This window comes from Mastacembelus armatus, chromosome 20, assembly GCF_900324485.2.
Source record: "Mastacembelus armatus chromosome 20, fMasArm1.2, whole genome shotgun sequence".
Taxonomy (NCBI): Eukaryota; Metazoa; Chordata; class Actinopteri; order Synbranchiformes; family Mastacembelidae; genus Mastacembelus; species Mastacembelus armatus.
The window spans coordinates 16591352-16597424 of record NC_046652.1 but is presented as its reverse complement, the minus strand read 5'-3'; positions in this window follow the sequence as shown (position 1 = coordinate 16597424).

Here is a 6073-nt window from a genome sequence, read left to right as displayed (position 1 = left end):
GAAGAATTTTAAATTAGATTTAATCTTGTAGTTTCCAAGAAAGATTATGAGATATTATGCAAAGCTCTTCCAATGGCCTTACTCCAGTTGATTCAGGGCTCCTTACAATACTCCTTGGTAACTCCTGCCTTGTCTGCCCTAAAAGTGGGTGTCATTAATTTGTTGGATAAGAAATGTAATAAAGTTTTTAATTCGGTTTTCAAACAAAAAACTTTTGGAGACTTTAATTCATGTTATTCAAGGGACTGTTTAGATATTTCTTTGTGTAAAAAATCCTTTTCCTTCTATCTCTCCTTTCCTATTGCTCCTAAAGTTAAAGAAACCCATTTTAAATTAGTCACAGCAATTTACCCTGTGAATAATTTTTTACAGAAGTGAAGTTAATCCTTCTGCTCTAAAGAGCCTGAAACTTGAGGCTTCTATTTCTAAGTCTCTCTTATTTTAATATTTTAAGTGCTGCTCTCTTTTTTTTTTTCTGTGAAAAAGCCAAAAACACACAAACTAAAGCCAGAGAGAAGAAAGTGACATCAAATGACAATGTTGTGTCTCCATCTAGTGGCTGAAACAAACAACAACACTTGGTTATGTGGTTTCTCCCATTCACTGCTCCTTTCTACAGAACTACATTACAGACACAAAGCTTGGACTTTGGACTGCACAGCATTTCTCTATATATGAGATTTCTTCTGTAGTTCATTTAGAAGTAATAATTAGAGTCATTATAGTTTGTTGTTTGGAAATAAATTGAATTCAAATGTCAATCCTGCCAAAATATTCATTGGATCTTTGAAATTGAGTTTGTTTTTAGTTTGATGTCATTATGTGTTTTTCATTCATTGTTTCACTAAGAAGAACTAGAAGAACTCAAAGCTCAAAGTGTGACAAGGACTTTAATCTCACCCTTTAGAGGAGGAAGAAGTAGCTTCTATGATTTCCTTGTTATCATCAGTCTCTTCAGCTTCTGTCCATAACAAAGATCTTTATTGTTAAGACTCTATATTGTCCAGTAACAACAACAATAAAGACGTGGCAGGCTGCTCTTTTCTAAACTCACAGTGAACAGTGAGGACAATGTGCTGTTCCTTGGGCTTTGAAAAACACCTTCTGGTCCACCTTCATGTCTCCGTGACTCCAGCTGGACCTTAGCGCCGATCGACGACCCTTTGGACTAACACGTCTGCGACGGCGGCCCGGTCTGAGGGACACGAGCGTAAACGCCCGAAGCTTCCCACAGGAAATAATCACAGATCACAGCTGTATTTGATATTGTTTTATGCTTCACCTGACACACAACAGACACATGTAGGCCTGAGACAGGCAGGTCTGATCCACTGATATTACATAGACATCACATGTTTTGAATCCAGCTGCAGTGGGGCAGCAATCAAACAGAAAATCCCATTTTGTCCCACTTTCACACACACAACCTCAGCCTCACTCCCAGTTTGAGTCCACGTGCAGGGAGACGAGACAGAATCACACAGTGGATCAGAAAAGACCAAGAGGAGGGAGGTGATTTAGCAGAAGTTCACTCTCAGAGAACTAAATGGCATTTTGTCCTCAACAGATTCCTACGGTAAATACATTCTGTAGATTAAGACGCATAAAGACATATTCAGATTACAGGATATTCAGAAGTCAATGCATTCACATTCTACACTAATACAAACTCATATTGGATATAGTGCACAGCCAGATTGACCTTTTACTTTGAAAGGACACAGAGAGAGAAAGAAGTGGTGTATTAGCTTTGGTTCCTTATCACATGATGTGGTTCCTACTCTCCTGTTTTTATTTCTGTTTATTTCTCCCCCTCAGTCAGTCGACAATTTGCATTGGCTGGAAAAGCAAAGACAAACAACTGATCCACCTGTTGGGACCAACAGCTGGTTCCTCCTCAGCAGCCTATTCCAGTCCTGTAGCTCAGTGTTAACACAACATCAGTTTGTTGTCTGAACATCAGCTGGGGCATGTCAACAACTTCTCAACAGGCAGAAAAACACCTGGAGAAGGATTTAGCCCAGAAAAGAAAAGCTCTCAGATATTTCACAGAAAACATGTCGTGCTGCTGATGCTTCAAATGCAGAGACCACTGTGCATTAAACAGCAGTGAAGGATGATCATTGGATTCAAAGGCTCATGTAGAAATCCTTTTTTCTTTCTCTCAGCGTCAGCATCATAATGAGACCAAAGACATGTTGCATGTGTCTGTTTTCCACAGAGTTTCTGTGAAGTGAGATTAAAAAGCTGCAGCATCATTTCCTGTAGCTAACAGCTAATAATAATGGAGAGACAAAGTAAAAACCTCAGCACTGACTGAAACATGTTCCAGTTCCTGAGCTTTGACAAATCAAACACATATTGCATTGGTTTATTTCTGCTTCATACAAACACATTGTTTTAGAAGATTCTCTAGATCCATTTTCAGTAGTTGGCACATAGACAGTATTTCAGCACAGCTTGAAGAACTTGACTCCACACATCACAGATGCCAAAACAAGAAAGAACTTATCAATCCTTTTGGCTCATAGGCCACTGTTGTTTTCTTCTTCACCTGTATAACAAACATTATTGGCTCATATGTTTGATGGTCTGTTTCCTGTTTCAACTGAACAACAGATAAATGACTTCACTTCATTCTCATCATGACAAGACAAATGTCTATATTCCTCAGTACTGACTGCACACGTGATACATAAAGCAGGAGCTGTACTCATGCTCCATGCAGAGGACCAAGAGAAATATGCTCATATACCCTCATTTCCAGACTAGAAGGCACTTTGTTTACTTGTCCTGGGACTTTCCACAGTCACTACCTTTAGAATAAACTCAGGACTCAACTGAAGATCATCTGAATATCCAGATCAATCAATGAGTTGACACTAAACTCTGACTCCTCATGGAACAGCAGTGAAAATGCTGCTCCAAACAAAGAGCTATACTGCAGACTGCAAAGTGCAGCTAACAAAGTCTGCAGCTGAAACCCAGTTTAGACTGAGTGTTGACATTCAGACAACCTGAGAGAGGAGGAGGTGACGCTGCTTCACCTTCTCCCTGATGTTGGTGCAGTTGTTGAACGTTCTTTGACACAAATGAATTTCATCAAGCACTTCTGCTTGTTGTTCTGTCTAGTCCACGTTCTTCACAGGCTCATTTAGACTAGAATTAGGATCATTAGAAATGGGACTTACACAGCCAAGAGACTTCTAGATGTTCTTTTCTCTTCAACAAGGCAGTTTTTGCTAAAAGTCACTAATATTCTGCGGCCACTTATATGACTTCTAACAAGAACCTGAAAGTAATTATCTACAGTGTTCACCTTCTCAGCACTGACACTGAACCTGTATTCAATGCATATACAAAGCATGTCCCACACTAAAGGAAATGATCCTGCAGCAGCGTTAACCCATTGGATATGTGAATAAAACAGCCATAGGGCTGATCTTCTCCCTGGAATCATCATATGCACATACGAGGCTGAGTTATGTTCATGTCTGGACCAACAGAGTCGACTGTTTTTACACCTGCTGTTTGTTAGGAGCAGAAACTAAACAACCATCAGATAAAAACCAAGTGTTTCTGCTTTGGATGTCCATTTAGGATGCACAAGCTGTTGGAAGTGCATCAAGACAAACTCTAACTTAACCTCATCCCTTTATTCCAGGCTGGTAAACCCAATTCTTTGTCCTACCAATGACAGCCTCACTACACTGTGTGCTTCAATGAGAAAGTCCATCTCTGTGAAACACCAACACACTATTGACTTTTTCTCACTTATTTCACCTAGAAAGAAAATCTAGAGCACAGACAGACTAAAGCTCTCACACACAGAGTTTGGACACATTCACTTGGTCCAACTAGGGACTACTTCAGATTTTAACAACAGTGGGACCCAGTTTTAACCAAGACCATGTCCTTCTCCCTCAGACCCACAGTGTGACCTGCTGATTTCCAGGGCCAGTTGTGTAGAAGAAGAACAGAAGGTGGTTTTTTCAGACCTTCTCCACTTAGGGTCGGTGTTGGTCGGGAGAAATCCAGCTTCTGTGGTTTAGCTGGTGAAGGACTGGACACGACTGCAGAAGTAGATGTGTTTTTCCTTTAGGTGTTTTAACAAATTGGATGTGGAGTTTTTAGCTGTTGATGAGGTTTTGTGTGTCCGTGTCTGAGGGAGATTGAGGGAGAACCAGACTAGTCCATCCAGTCTGAGTGGCCTATGAAGATGGGACCCCTCTGAATACTGACCAATCATCAGTGACACTCTGTCATATTCTGGTCTTTGCTCCCCTCTAGTGGTTCCTGTCAGCTGTGAGAAATACAAGGTGACACCTCAGCACCACAGTACTACAGCAGAGGACAGGACAGGACTGATCCAGTGAGGGGGGTCAGGACAGGACTGATCCAGTGAGAGGGGTCAGGACAGGACTGAGCCAGTGAGGAGGGTCAGGTCAGGACTGATCCAGTGAGGGGGGGTCAGGTCAGGACTGATCCAGTGAGGAGGGTCAGGTCAGGACTGATCCAGTGAGGGGGGGGTCAGGTCAGGACTGATCCAGTGAGGAAGGGTCAGGTCAGGACTGAGAAGTTATCTCAGCCTGAAACAGTTGTCTCATTCTTTTGTTCCGACCGGAAGAAGGAGATAAAAACCAATCTTGCCAATCACAGTATCAAAGGGATGAATCATTGACAAAGAAAACAGGATCTAACAGCCTTTGAGAAGAGCGATGGCCCCACTGGGAATGGTATCCATTACAATGGAGAACTCACATGGAGTGACAGGAATATTATATTTCTACAAAAACTCAGAATAAGAATAGAAATAACCATCAGAGTTTAGTCACTGAGAAACAAGAATAATATCATTATTGATCCAATTTGGAAAAGACAAGGATTTCCTTTTCTAAAGAATATCACCATTATTCCAAATCCAATAACTGTGAGGACTAAAGTTCTGTTTATAAATCAGATGCCAGGCCAAAAGGGCTTGTTAGTGAACACTGGATCATTTAAGGGGCAACTTAGCAATATTGGAATGACATAACAACAAAAAAGGAAGAGCTCCAACCTTAAAAACTGAATCCAGCACATTCATATTTCTTTAGAACAAGGGATTTCTTGACATAATGTCTCTCATGTTTCCACAGAAAGTCCAATAACATTCTATCAATGTGTTATGGTCTGATAACAGCTGCTATCCCTCCACCATATTAGCTCTTCAGGTCTACATATATATATAAACCCAAAGCCAACTGATTATCGGCACCGTCCACAGACCTTTCATTCACATTCTTATTCATCCTGCACCGTGGTGTTTCCTTTGTTCTTATGTTCTCCTACAGGTTAGTGGCCTCCTATAGGTTAGAGGTTCTTTATAGGACAGGTTAGGACCCTTTCACCTGTCTCCAGTCCTCAGCAACATGCAGATTCAAATGGTTCTGCTCACCTTTTGTTTGGTGATCATCGGTCGCTGTGAGCGGCAGGCAGGTGGTCCAGATCCCGAGGTCCCATCAGCCCGTCCTGTCAGCGACGCCAATAATGTGGTGGAACGTTCTCCGGCCAGGGTGAAGCCGTCGAAGCCCCACAGACACTGTTCTTCTCTTTTCTTCTCTGCCAATGTGTGAAATCAAAGTCTCCAGTCGACAAAGTCTGAACCACATGTTTATTATAGCAACAGAGTCCTAATAAACCTGAGTCGTAATAATAAAAATAGAAATATAGGCTATGTACATAATGAATATAAAAGACTGATCATATAAGATTCAATGAATGCTTATGGAATGGATATGGTTACATATTGGATCATGTCCCACAGTTTCCATGACTGAGCAGGGCTGGTCTCTGTTTTGTTCCAGGCCTGGGGCTGCAACACAACATGCCAGTTTTCCTGGTTCAGCAGTGGGACGAGGAGAATGGACAGCACATCCAAACAGAGTCAGTAGAAATGAGGTGAGCAGACTCAGACTGGACCAATGAGCAGGAGCCGTGGCTTCCCAACACCTTTCTGAACAAAACAAACCATAACCAGGGCTGGAACTAGAAAAACTGGTTTCCCAAAAAGTGGCAGCAAGCAGCCACTGCA